The sequence below is a fragment of the Thalassophryne amazonica genome, chromosome 13, assembly GCF_902500255.1.
Source record: "Thalassophryne amazonica chromosome 13, fThaAma1.1, whole genome shotgun sequence".
NCBI classification, from domain to species: Eukaryota; Metazoa; Chordata; class Actinopteri; order Batrachoidiformes; family Batrachoididae; genus Thalassophryne; species Thalassophryne amazonica.
Window position 1 is genome coordinate 42599587 of NC_047115.1, and position 15564 is coordinate 42615150.

Sequence of the window (15564 nt, forward strand, 5' to 3'; positions counted from 1 at the left end):
CCCAAGCCTAGAGTTGATCTGTTTTCCTGTTTTACAGTCCTTCTTGACTGCAGTCCAACATTAAGCTGTGAATGGAGATGCAACAGGCAAATGTTGCACCATTTACAGTCTCTCCACTCACATGCACAGAAGCCTTTAATTCCTTCAGAGGTGTCATGGGTGTCTTGGTGGCTTCCCTCACTAGTCTCCATACAGCACTTAATTTTTGATAACTGCCTACTTGACATACATTTATCATACAGTACCATATTGCTTGTATTTCTTAATGATTGATGTAAATCAAGGCCAATATATATATATATATTCAGCAACTTGGAAGTGTTCATCTATTCATTCGTCCCCTGACTCATCTCAGGAAAACTGGCTGTAAAAGTAATGATTTAATCCTTATATTTAGAATTAATTACCCTGCCCAAAAGTTTTTGTAATGTATTGCAAGCCTGAAATGCAGGAAAGGATGAATACTAACAAATGAAATGAAGTTGACCTCACAAAAACAATAGAAAATAGAAATCAAAGGAAAAGTAAGGATCACTGTTTTTTATTTGTTTGTTTGTTATTATTTGCATTCTCCATATCACCTTAAGATTTTCAGGTTTGGGGTTGTGTAAATTGGAAGTCTGAAAAAGATTACACACACATAGACTGTTGGGGTAGTACCACATTGCTTTATGGGAAATGGCAGCATCAAATTCTATTAAAGTATATATTAATGATAACTAGGAGCACTCAGAGAGTGCAAACCTCCACCAAGGCCATGGGGTCACTGACACCATAACATCTACACGTCGTGGAATCATTGAACATAAAAAAGTCTAACAATGATGTTTGCTCAGTAGTAAAAAAGTTTCATCTGCTGTGACTGGATAGCATGTATCCTTAGCACTTGGCATCACAGTTTATTGCAACTTGCACCTTTCCCAGAAGCTACTGTCATCTGAGCACTGATATTGATATTGCACGTGCTTATAGACAAAAACAAATAAGAGACAAAATTCAATTTATTATTCAACTAAACTGCAAATATATGAATTTTTTTAACATTTATGAAACACTTCTTTAAACAAGGCCATAGGGTCACTGTCCCTAAAGAGATTCCCTTCTTGGTACAGTGATCTATTCAACAATTCAGTGTTACAACCAAAACTATGATACATACACTTTTCTTTCATTTATATTTGACATCCTTGACCATGAAAACATACCACTAGAACTTGGAATCACTTTTATGTCTTTATTAGTTCAAAAGTTATTGTATAAACACAATTTTTCGGTAATGGCGGTTTTCTTCTGGATCTAGCTCCATAACATTTGAAGCTACATCAAATCTGATGACACCTTACTGAATCAGTACAGATTCAGCTACAATCTGGTGTTAGCTGTGCATCTCTAGCTTCATTTGTCACCTCACACTGACACATTTTCTATTTTCCCTATATTTTTGCATATCCTGGATCACCAGATCCAGAATCCGGATCCGATCATCACCAAAGTTTGTTGTTTGATATAACATTTGACTATGTTACACCCTAATTTTTTTCAAGCTTTTCTGCCTTGTTTTTGTGGAGTTAGAAACTAGAATGTCAAAATTCCCCCTATCCCGCAATAGTGAAGAATCCGTTAAAAAATTCCTGGATCCGGATCGTGATCCGGATCACCAGTAAAATTTAATCACTTGTTCCTCTTGTCATTTCCAACCACTCCACAAAATTTCATCAAAATCTGTTCAAAACTTTTTGAGTTATCCTGCTGACAGACAAACAAACAAACGTGACCGAAAACATAACCTCCTTGGCGGAGGTAACAAGACACACTTGACAGACCCACTTTGTTGTTTTTACAACCCGATGTATGCTTTCACAAAGACAACAAAATGACACTAGTCAACATGATTTTTCTTGCATGGAGCTTTTCAATGGATTTTGGGCAATTTGGGGGCACTGAAAACGAATCTGGTATTAGTTTTTGCCAATCACAACATGTTTTTGAGATATGAAAACATATTTCTCATATCAAGCATTGAAGTAAAAGATGAAGTTTCGCACAGCTCTTCGGTGCCATAAACAATATTACTGTCATGGTTTGGCCCTCTCCCAGCTCCTGTTATGGTTTTGCCTTCCTCCTGTGATCCTGCCAGATGATTTTCTGTTTGGTTGTTTTCTCTTGCCTCATAGTGAGTGCCGTTTTAGTTTTGTCTCTGCCCTTTATTTACTTTGTTGTTGTTCTGCTTTTTTGTTTCTTTTTAGTCACTGATTGTACTGTGTGTTTATATACTGTTGCCACATGTAGTTCCGTTCTAGTTTAGTCTTGATCTTTTTCCTTGTTGAACATTTTTGGTCTCATTTTATTTTCTAGTTTCTGTCATTGAATTCTCAGCTTCTCTGAATGCTCTGCTTCTGTTTACTTAGTTTTACTTTCCTGCACTCTCTTGCACCTGCTGGACTCATCTTTGTCACGTCCTCACCTTCGCCACACCTGACTCTTATCATGTCCTGATTACCCCACCTGTGTTTAAGCCCCGTCTTTCATGTTCTCCACTGCTAGTTGGTTGTGCTCCATGCCTTGTGCTTCCACCCTTGTCCCAGCCCTTTTTGCTCTTTTTTCACACCATAGTTTTGACTTTGATCTGGTTGCCTTACCGTGTATGACCCTGCATACTCTGTCTCACTGTGTGTTTTTTTTTAACATTGCTTGTTTTTGACTATGCTTCAGCCCAACATCTGCCTGTTACCTCTGTATCTCTGCCTGCCTACGCGTGTACCAAACCACTGCTTTGCCTCCAGATAAAGCCTTTTGATCATTCTCTCATCTCTGCCTGTGGGTCTGCATTTGTGTCCTCCACCTTTTGTGCCACTCGTTCAAGAATCCTGACAGAACGAACTTGCCACACCTGGTCACAGCAGACTCCAGCGTCGACCGGCACACTGCCATTATGAAGCTGGACATTGTCACCATAAAAGAGATTTTCTCTGACCTCAATATTTTTGTGTGTGTGCTTTCGTGACTGCTACTCTCTGAAGTAGAAGTTCGATTTTTTTGGACCAAGCATGGGAACTTCTTGAAGCCAACACCTGGCTATATGACGTCTTCCCTGAACTTGAGGATCTGGACAGCATATTCACAGAGGAGAAACTCCCCGACTGGGTGAGGCACCCCGTGGCACATCTGCCTTCAGAACATCAACCTCCTGACAGTGAGTCAGACTGGACCAACCTGGATGATGATGATAATGATGATTCCTCAGAGGCAGAGGTGTTAGAGCTCCAGGGTATGACAACTTTTTTATTCAAGATACAGGACTTATTTTTTGAATACCAGGACAGTCCAGGTCAACTGAGCAAGCAGCGAGTTCTGTCAGCACTCGAGCAGATCCTGCAGACTGAGCCTAATGTTTTGAGAACCTTTCCTGAGCTAGCTGACATCAAGACACAGTTCAAACTGGGTCAGGTACCTCCATGCGTCGAGGACCCCATCGACTTTTTGTTTGAAGCATTTATGTCGCCTGTACCGACGCGCCCCGAGCAATAACCCTGTCAGATGCCGCTGTTGCACCACTCCAGTGCAGTTTTGCGCTGAAGCAGGCTGCACCTAATCTGCCAGAAAGACCAGTTATGCTGTCATGCTCAGCACCAAGCCCCGACCACCCCCACCAGGGAACCTCCAGAGCTCCTTCCACGAAAGCCTCGAGCAGCACCAGTGTGCACGTGGTGGCATCCGCGTTTTACGAAGAACCTCCCGAGGCCACTCCACGCAAGCTTCGAGCAGCATCAATGCACATGCCTCCAGAGCAAGTGAAGCCCACCACGCCCACTGAGAAACCTCCAGAGCCCACTCCAAGTACGGTTCGAGCAGCTCCAGGGCACATGCCTCTGGAACAAGCGGAGCCGCTCATTTCCCACATGCTGTCTGCAGCAACTCGGCATTCACTCCGCAGGAACAAGCAAAGCCGCTCTCGTATCACACATCACTGGCAGAAGCAGGTGGAGTGTCCACATCGTTACTATTCAGCACACCACTGGGAATGATCACCGCACCCACATTTCAGAACTCACCGGCGTCCCTCATTTCGCCAGCAGCAGCATCATCACAGACCCAAAGACCTTCTCAGACCTTCACAGCATGCTCGTCTCCAAAAGAACCAGCTCTACTGACCACTCCAGAGAGCGCTCGCCCAACCCAAACATCAGTATCGACCCTGAAGTTGTGTTTGAGCATCCCCAGCATTGGTTTAATGGATTCTTTTGCTTTCTGTTTTTTTTTTTTTTTTTTTTAATCAAGCTGTTTTTCTTTCAGTATGGGTCTCTAGCTAATCATTTGTTTTTAGGGTCACCACAGTCTTTCCTCTCAGCCGCTTCTTCTTTTTTTTTAATTCTTTGAATAAGCAGGATCATTTCTGATATCAGTTTTCTATTAGCAGTTTTCATGGTTCTTTTATTGGTCTGTCCATTTTTGATTACTCCCCAAGTTGGTTTTGTATAGTTTTTCATCTTTTGTATTCAGTTTTTTCACAGCTTTGTGTCAGATTTAGTTCTTTTGTGAGTTCATTTTCTTTCACCCTGGAAACCAACGTCTATGCCCCTTTATTAATTGAGTTTGTTCCTTTTGTTTTCCTTATGCGTCGTTTTCTTTACTGTGCTGATTGTTGTCTTGTAATTATTGGTTGCCTCTGGAACGGGTTATATTGTAGAGGTTTTCGCATATTTTGTTCTGTTTTTGTTGGTTTATTGTTTTGCGTGTTTTCTCTCTATTCGTCTTCTTCTCTGTTGCTTTATTGGTTAATTTGGGTTTTGTTGATTAGCGTATTTTCCCAAGTTATGTACCCCACCCTGAAAAGAGTTCTTGCCTCTTTCAGTTTCATGGTTAGGTTGCGTTTTCCCTTGTCATGCCTTTCACCAGAAATCTGTTACCAGAAAGGGGTTATGTGTTGCCAAGTCTTTGTTTCATGTGTCTGTTTCAGTCCTTCCCCCAACTCAGCCATGGTTCCTCTCCCTTCTAACAGCCATCCCCTGGACTCAACCGAGGCCCTTGATTGGTGTCACAGCCAGTCCACTAAGTTGCCCATGGGCCTTAGTAGGCTCCACGGCCGACCCCCTGACTCCTCCGTGGTCCACTGTGGGTTCTGTGGTACCCCACATGGCTTTCTGACCACTCTTTGGCATCCTCACAGCCACCCAATGGCCCCTGTGTTCTACCGATTTTCCAATTCGCATTTTGTTGTTTGCCTGCCACTTGGCTGCCCTCCTGGTGATCTTCCACTTTACTGGCGCCAAACCCGCATGCCCTTGGCCGAGAGCGGGTCTTGAGGATCCATGCACGACTGCCTGTTTTGTTGCATCCGCCTTCCGGCCCCCTCTGTCCCTCCCGTATTCGGCGTCCTTCTGTTGCTTCCCACCGTGTTTTTTGGGGGTCCTGTCAGCCGTCGGTGTTGGCCACCTGGGGGGGGAGGGGTGATGTCATGGTTTGGCCATCTCCGGGCTCTTGTTATGGTTTTGCCCTCCATTTAGTTTTGTCTCTGCCCTTTATTTACTTTGTTGTTGTTCTGCTTTTCTGTTTCTTTTCAGTCACTGATTGTACTGTCTGTTTATATACTGTTGCCACTTGTAGTTCCATTCTAGTTTAGTCTTGATCTTTTTCCTTGTTGAACTTTTTTAGTCTCATTTTATTTTCTAGTTTCTGTCACTGAATTCTCTGCTTCTCTGAATGCTCTGCTTCTGTTTACTTTGTTTCACTTTCCTGCACTCTCTTGCCCCAGCTTTCACTCTGCTTCTGTTTACGAAAGTTTACCTTTCCTGCACTCTCTTGCACCTGCTGGACTCATCTTTGTCACGTCCTCACCTTCGCCACACCTGGCTCTTATCACATCCTGATTACCCCACCTGCGTTTAAGCCCCGTCTTTCATGTTCTCCACTGCTAGTTCGTTGTGCTCCATGCCTTGTGCTTCTGCCCTCATCCCAGACCTTTTTTCACATCATAGTTTTGACTTTGATCTGGTTGCCTTACCGTGTATGACCCTGCTTGTGTTTTTTTGGACTCTGCTCTCGTCTCTGCCTGCATACTCTGTCTCACTGTGTTTTTTGAACATTGCTTGTTTTTGACTATGCCTCAGCCCAACGTCTGCCTGTCTACATGTGTACCAAACCACTGCTTTGCCTCCAGATAAAGCCTTTTGATTATTTCCTCATCTCTGCCTGTGGGTCTGCATTTGCGTTCTCCACCTTTTGTGCCACTCGTTCAACAATCCTGATAATTACGGCTCTTGTTCACATTTCACAAACCTTGTTTAAAAACTATGCTTTTGAAGCTGCTTTTGTGTATGATTAGCGGCGCTAAACTCGTGACTGAATGAGCCACTTTTGCGTAATCCATCAATACGGAAAATACAGATTGCAAAAAAAAAACATGATGTGATAGAGGAAATCTGAGCTCAGATTTGGATTCAGCACCCAAATATTGACCAGTGTCATTGATGTATAACTTGAGTAACATGATGTTCTTGCAAAATAAAGAGATAGCCCACCTAATATAATTAGGTTAAAAAGTAAAAGGTAGTCAGATAGCATGTTGATTTTGTTTAACTTTGAATTCCAATAATTCGTTGTCATATCATTTAATCATCATAGGAATTTTGCTACTTTTGCAGTAACTTTGTTCAATGACATCTTATTCACATCTAAGATTGTTGCACAGCACACTGCACAGCTTCATGAAGATTAAGCTTCAAATCTTTCATAGGGAACTTTAGTTTAGTGTGTCTCTATCATTTGTGTCTGGACATGAAGCCACACATGATGTGCCGTGGGTCTCAAAGAGCAAGATGATACCATGGAGACCAGAAGACAAACAGCTTTGTGGAATCGTCTGACAGCTGAATAAATGAATATTGACTTCTCTCACAGAGGACAAAATCAAACTTCAAGTGTGTGTGTGTGTGTGTGTGTGTGTGTGTGTGTGTGTGTGTGTGTGTGTGTGTGTGTGTGTGTGTGTGTGTGTGTGTGTGTGTGTGTGTGTGTGTGTGTGTGTGTGAGCTGGACTAAGAAAGAAAATTAAAACAAGCAATGAGAGGAAGATATTTGGCAGTGTAAAGAAAGTGTGTGTGTGTGTGTGTGTGTGTGTGTGTGTGTGTGTGTGTGTGTGTGTGTGTGTGTGTGTGTGTGTGTGTGTGTGTGTGTGTGTGTGTGTGTGTGTGTGTGTGTGTGTGTGTGTGTGTGTGTGTGTGTGTGTGAGCTTATTTCTGCGGTGTGGAGTGAAAGTGACATCAGACAGCTTCGGGTCACAACAGCCTCCAGAGTTTTACATCAAACACATGGCATGCAGGATGGTGGACACAAGTGTGCAGATGCAGATTAATTGACAGCATGCATTCTGTTAATATGAGCCAATCTGTGATATCTCCTGGGAGATCATGACAGAACATTCCAGTATTTCAACACTGTCACAAACTGCGGTGAATGGATCGCACTGTGGTTACACAAGTAAATCTGACAACTTATCTCCTTGCCTGCTGATTGTTCCAAGGCTTTTTGTCTTAACAAGTTTGGGGTCTGCATCTTCCTTCAATAAAAGACTCAGTTCTTTTGTCAGTGTCAGGAACTATTTATATAAATGGTTTAATAGGAGACTTGTGTATTTTTTAAAAGCCAAAGAAAAATGTTGACAATCACTCACTTTTTGGGGTGTTTTCAGGCCACTATTCTTGCGGTACAACAGTTTGCTGTTGTTAACAAACTGCATATATTGACCTCAACCAAAAGTTTGTGGTAGTAGCTATACCTGGTTTTGCATCTGAACCCTTCATATATATATATGAGGAGTGGCTGAAACATTTTGAGCCTGACCCAGAAAAAGTATGTGTGGTATGTAGGAATGTATGAATGTACGTATATATATATATATATATATATATATATATATATATATATATATATATATATATATATATATATATATATATATATATATATATGTATATATATATATATATATACACTCAACAAAAATATAAACGCAACACTTTTGGTTTTGCTCCCATTTTCCCATTTTGTATGAGATGAACTCAAAGATCTAAAACTTTTTCCACATACACAATATCACCATTTCCCTCAACTATTGTTCACAAACCAGTCTAAATCTGTGATAGTGAGCACTTCTCCTTTGCTGAGATAATCCATCCCACCTCACAGGTGTGCCATATCAAGATGCTGATTAGACACCATGATTAGTGCACAGGTGTGCCTTAGACTGTCCACAATAAAAGGCCACTCTGAAAGGTGCAGTTTTGTTTTATTGGGGGGGTGGGCGGGGCATACCAGTCAGTATCTGGTGTGACCACCATTTGCCTCATGCAGTGCAACACATCTCCTTCGCATAGAGTTGATCAGGTTGTCAATTGTGGCCTGTGGAATGTTGGTCCACTCCTCTTCAATGGCTGTGCGAAGTTGCTGGATATTGGCAGGAACTGGTACACGCTGTCGTATACGCCGGTCCAGAGCATCCCAAACATGCTCAATGGGTGACATGTCAGGTGATTATGCCGACCATGCAAGAACTGGGACATTTTCAGCTTCCAAGAATTGTGTACAGATCCTTGCAACATGGGGCCGTGCATTATCCTGCTGCAACATGAGGTGATGTTCTTGGATGTATGGCACAACAATGGGCCTCAGGATCTCGTCACGGTATCTCTGTGCATTCAAAATGCCATCAATAAAATGCACCTGTGTTCTTCATCCATAACAGACGCCTGCCCATACCATAACCCCACCGCCACCATGGGCCACTCGATCCACAACATTGACATCAGAAAACCGCTCACCCACACGACGCCACACACGCTGTCTGCCATCTGCCCTGGACAGTGTGAACCGGGATTCATCCGTGAAGAGAACACCTCTCCAATGTGACAAACGCCAGCGAATGTGAGCATTTGCCCACTCAAGTTGGTTACGACGACGAACTGGAGTCAGGTCGAGACCCCGATGAGGACGACGAGCATGCAGATGAGCTTCCCTGAGACGGTTTCTGACAGTTTGTGCAGAAATTCTTTGGTTATGCAAACCGATTGTTTCAGCAGCTGGTCTCAGACGATCTTGGAGGTGAACATGCTGGATGTGGAGGTCCTGGGCTGGTGTGGTTACACGTGGTCTGCGGTTGTGAGGCTCGTTGGATGTACTGCCAAATTCTCTGAAACGCCTTTGGAGACGGCTTATGGTAGAGAAATGAACATTCAATACATGAGCAACAGCTCTGGTTGACATTCCTGCTGTCAGCATGCCAATTGCACGCTCCCTCAAATCTTGCGACATCTGTGGCATTGTGCTGTGTGATAAAACTGCACCTTTCAGAGTGGCCTTTTATTGTGGGCAGTCTAAGGCACACCTGTGCACTAATCATGGTGTCTAATCAGCATCTTGATATGGCACACCTGTGAGGTGGGATGGATTATCTCAGCAAAGGAGAAGTGCTCACTATCACAGATTTAGACTGGTTTGTGAACAATATTTGAGCGAAATGGTGATATTGTGTATGTGGAAAAGGTTTTAGATCTTTGAGTTCATCTCATGCAAAATGGGAGCAAAACCAAAAGTGTTGCGTTTATATTTTTGTTGAGTGTATATATATATATATATATATATATATATATATATATATATATATATATATATATATATATATATATATATACATATATATATATATATATATATATATATATATATATATATATACGAGGTCTGTGAGAAAAGTATCCAACCTTATTATTTTTTTCAAAAACCATATGGATTTGAATCACGTGTGATTGCGTCAGCCAAGCTTGAACCTTCGTGCGCATGCGTGAGTTTTTTCACGCCTGTCGGTTGCGTCATTCGCCTGTGAGCAGGCTTTGTGTGAGCACTGGTCCACCCCTCTCGTCGTTTTTTTTATTGCGAATAAATGTCTGAACAATTTGGAGCTTTGCTGCATCAAATTTTTTCCAGAAACTGTGAGAGACCTCCAGGTGGACACCGTTCGAAAAATTAATATGGCTTTCAGGGACGATTTTATGGGGATTAAACAGATTACGGAGTGTTACTGCCGCTTAAAGGACAGCCCACAACTGCTGAGAGTGCGGCGCGCTCCCAGCGCCGATCAACATGCTCAGACCCCACTGAAACAACCAGATCATTTCCAGCGTGAAGGCTTTGTTGATCCCGGAGGTCGTCTGACTTTCACTAAAAGGCAGGAGATGTGGACATCAACACTTTTTCGGCACATTCCACTGTTACAGGAGTTTTTTTCATGGAAAGAAAAGCGGAGGGACGTGCCACAGAGCCGTTCATTACGCAGCACAAAACCACCTCGGTGTTGGTCTCACAGAACGGCTTTGAGATGGCTTTCAGACGGATTCCGGTTGCTTTCCAGTCGTGTGATTATCCGATTGTGATTGTGCATGAGCTGGACATGCCCCAACATGTCCTGTGAGGCGTCATCATGGTGTTGCTTTGCGCCATGCGGCTCCACCGCGACGTGCGGAACTCCTCCGCACGTCTGTCGAAAAAGTGCTGATGTCCACGTCTTTTCACAATTCCTGTGCTAGTCAGATGACATACCGCATCAAGACACCGTCCAGTTTAGAAATGAACGGCACATTCCACTGTTAAGGAGTTTTTGTCATGGAAAGAGGAGCAGCTCCACCGCGCGTAGGTGTAGGTCTTAGTTCTCCTGTGAATTATGTACTACAACGTCAGAGAACATTGTTAACCCTTCTTTTGACTGCATGTGTAAATCACCCTCTGATGCATCCAAACGCATAGCATGTGTCCTCAAGTACTGAGAATTTCAGTTATGGTACACAAATCATTTTTGTAGCTGGGTGTTACCTGTTCATTTTGGAATGGCAGGTCAAAATAACCAGGAATACAAAGGTAGTACAACTTAATTTATCTTCTCTCTCAACACTAGTTTTAGGGAAAATATACTGTATATTACACAGTAAATTTTGGAGAGTAAAATATACTCTGCCAGGATAACATTCAGTTCCAGTCCAAATAGCATTAAATACACTGTATTATAGATTGAAATCAGTTCTATCATCTTGTCAAATCACATTTTTCAACTCCAATAAGAGTCATTCACAGTGTGATAGAGTTGATTTTACCCTGTGATAGAACTGATTTAGCACTGTGATAGAATATATTTAACTCTAATTGGACTTGGACCAAATGTTATCCTGGCAGAGTATATTTTACTCTGCAAAATTTACTGTGTACTGACACACCTTATACATCACATGTTCAGCAACCAGTGTCTCCATTTGTCTTTCAACTGGCTGTAACATTGTGAAAAGTGCTTTTGATGGTTCACTTGTGTGCACCCGAAGAAAACAATAATGGGGCAGTTCAAGGTTAAACATCTTAAAATATAGGTAAATGTATTACTTGTTTCCATCTACTTTGTGTTTTGCTGCCTGAATGAATGTGGCACGTTTTGACATACAGAACCAGGGATAACAGATGGGACTTTTATTTATTTTGTGTCACTGCCTCTGGAGTCATAATTTTGTGGATTTAGGTGTAAAAGAAGCGGAGCATGAAGTACTCAATGGCAGTAATTGGTCAGAAGCTACACATTAAGAAAGCAGGACTTTATTATTACTTTTCTCCAACAAAACTCAGAGGAGTCCTGGTGGATCCAAACTTCTACCATTTCCGGATGATGGAGGCAACTGTGCTCATTGAGACCTTCCAAGCAGCAGAGGTGTTTTTATACCCTTCCCCATATTTGTGCCTCGAGACAGTCCTGTCTTGGAGATCTATAGACAATTCCTTTGACTTCATGCTTGATTTGTGCTCTGACATGCACTGTCAACTGTGGGACCTTATATGTAGACAAGTGTGTGCATTTCCAAATCATGTCCAATCAACTGAATTTACCCCAGGTGGACTCCAATTAAGCTGTGGAAACATCTCAAGGATGATCAGTGGAAACAGGATACACCTGAGCTCAGTTGTGAGCTTTGTGGCAAAGGCTGTGAATACTTACGTATGTACATGTCATTTCCTTTTTTTATTATTTTTTAAGAAATTTGCAAAAATCTAAAAAACTTTTTCACATTGTCATTATGGAGTATTGTGTGTAGAATTTTGAGCAAAAAAAAAAAAAAAAAGAATTTCATCCATTTTGGAGTAAGGTTGTAACATAAAATGTGGAAAAAGTGAAGCACTGTGAATACTTTCCAGATGTACTGTATTTGGTAGTAGTTCCTGGAAACTCAATTTAATTGCAGAGTGTTCTGGATTTATTTCATGCAGTATTAAAGCACCGACTTATAGTGACAGGGGAGACAAGTTGATAAGCTGAACTTTTAGTCAGCTGACTCCAAAATTGGTTGATTGGTGCTGATGTGGGACCACCGGTAGTCTGGAGAGGTTTTGCCAGAAAAAAAAAGTGCAATCAAAAGAACTGGGAACATAAATAAACAAGTGAATGTTAAGAAAAGACTCTCATCAGCGAAAAGGAAACAAAGAATGCTGTAATCAAATGGGGACCTTTGGTTGGAAAGTACACGGTGAATGTTGTTGTTGTTGAGGTCATTTTTTGGTTTGAGCTTGTTTTTATTTTTTCTCCAGTTACTTGATTATACTGACAAATCTGAAACCAATGTTGTGCTCAAACATTTTGAGGAAACTGATGACCTAAGACCTTTTAAGTTGAGTTAACTAATTCAATCTTTATGCTTAATTTGTGCTAAAGCAATTTGAATGATCATAATGTAATCTGGAGGTTTTGTACTTTGGCAGAAAGAAGCAGTTGTGGTATTGATCTGCTGACCTTTTAGTTTGTGAACAACATACTCCTCCGATGAAGCCACAATCTGTGGCGTGAGCATGCCTGATAAAGAGTGGCAGATATGTAAATGTTACATTCTTTCACAAAAAGAAAATAGTGTCAGTTACATGCATTTGAATAAATAAACTGCATTAGAGACAATGGAGCAGATGGCAGAGGACATGGTTCTAAAATTAAAAATTTAGTGGATCATGTCTCAAGTTGTCCTGTATGTAAAAAAAAAAAAACACACACAGAAATATACTTGTTTTTAACTACAATTAAGTTCATATACACATGATGGCTGTCTCGTGTATTCTGCATCCGTTTTCTATGTCGGTTGTGCACAGCCTCAAAAATGATCATAACTTGGCCACATGCTGCAACAGTATCAAGACAATCAGCAGCAACAAGCATTGGCGCAAATAAATTAGTCAAAATTTAAGATTATTGATCACAGCATATAAAAGCATAAGTTCTACGCTGTCTGACTTGGTGTGTCCTCTGGTGGAATCCTCTGGTAACATTCCATAGGCAAGTCTATGTATGATTCTATTTCAAATGTAGTATTCATGACTCAGTCGGTTGTGAATGAATGTGAATGCATGGTTAAAAACAAGCATATTTCCTCCCTAAACCGCAACATGCTGCAAGTCCCCACCCCATTAAAGAACAGTGTGTGTCTGCAGCCAAAGGTTCTCATATTAAATCATATTATAATTAGAAGAATGTTTGTCTGTCTGTTTGTTCCAGTAACTTTGTCCAAATCCTGTGGCTGATTTTAACCTAACCAAGCATGTGCATGAAGGTCTTGGAATTAGACACTGGAATTGCCCAAGGAAAGGTCAGAATTTAGATTTTCATTTATTCCTGTTTCCACCAAACCTGGCACATATAATATATGTGTGATCAAGGTCATGAGGCTTGTGCATGTGTTTTTACTCTGTTTTGCACTTCTGGGAGGTATGTGAGGGATCACTGTAAAGTGCATTGAATCTAAAAAGCTTTGTATAGAAGTAACCTGTTTAAACCTGGCACAAATTTGTTTTGGGCCACACTTGGCACATATATGTTGGTGGATCATGGAAGGTCAATCATCATTTTGGGTAAAAGTAAACATTCGCTTGGTAAAGTTCAAGGTGACTGGGGTTAAAAGTCAGACTTCCACCAGGTAATGAATCATATTATTTGCTAGAAAATTGTATCTTTAAAAGGTGTCTACATCTGTCACAGTTTTAAACATTTTCATGTCCATGACCATTTTAAATTAATTTATGGATTATTACAATTTTCTTGAAAAAGTTTGTTTATTTTGCTTAAATAAAATAATTATTAATGAATGTTTTTTTTTTTTACTTTATTTAATTGAAAATGATTGCGTTGGACTAACATATCAGGTTTTACAATGTAACTTATAGCACATATCTAATCCCTTACTTTGTGTTTCATATCGAAATATTTTACAAGCTCATGTACGTTGTTATTTGATAACAGTCATTTGATCCAACTAAATCAGCATGCAGTCAATGAAAAGGTTGAAGCATACCTCAGTCAGATGTCAGTAGACTGCTGAACGTTTGGGAAGTACAATTCATCTAGTAAGAGAGACCATGTGACCAGGGGGTAGGAGAATGGATGACTGAATGTATTATGATGGAGTGGCAGTTTCCAGAGGCCGGGCTTTGGTTTGAGGACGTACAGGCGACTGGCCCCAGTGGGAGATCTGCCGCTGTTCCATTGTGGCTCTGTGGTCCTGAGGGCCTGCTCGCTGGGCCTTTGTCTCTTTAACTCTGCAGTCCCCAGATTGTCACAAGCCGTGTCCATTCACGCTGCCATATGGACCAACTCAATGCCCTGTCAACAATGATGTTGAATCAAAGAAGAAACCGTGCGTTGGACAATACCTTTAGCAAGCAAGTTCTTCTAAAAAAGCCAGAAATTTTCTCCATCATTATATCTGACCTGCTATAATCCAAGTTCAGAGTTTTCTAGTTTCAAAGAAGAGTCCACAAGTTTTCCTTTATTCTTGGTTGGCGGGGTCCCCAAATTCCAATTCCAATGCCTTTTCTACTACTATCACTCCCCTTTCATGTGTTCTCTGAGATGTAATCAGTGTCAACAGAAAGTGTCTCATGCCACAGTACTGTCGTCACATCAACTGTTTAACCATATTTTAAATTATTTCTACAAACCACACATGCATCACCAGCCTGTTTCTTGTGCTTTCTGCACACACAGACATAATATCTGTACTTCAGGCAACAAGCTTCGGAGCCACACTACAGCACGTGTTTATAGATTATGAGAAAAAGCGGCTTGTTGAGAATTTTTCTATTTGTGATCTGAAATACAGCAAATTAAAGATGTGCTCATTTCATGTGTGATAATAAAATGAATGCCAGTTGTGTTGATTTTACACTTTCAGCTGTGCGGTGAGAGTCAGAGCGGGTTACAGCTGGTGTGGAGCTTCTCATAGGGTTGGAGATGTATACAGATCGACACCTGTGTTCCCGCTGTTCGGCCATGGGAACAAAAACCTTTCAGCTGCTTCTGTGATGTTATCCAGGAGGAGCTGTGAAGAAGCCCCAGAGAGACATTAAGATTCACAGTAACTGCTGAACCAGCCTTTTGAAGTCATGGGTGATGATATACTGCAGCGTGCTGTCGTGCTACTTGCCAGTTACAGCAGTCCTTGTAAATCGAAGGAATGCTCTCGCATTATATCGTCTTGATTCCAAGAATAAGTCACGCTTTGGAAA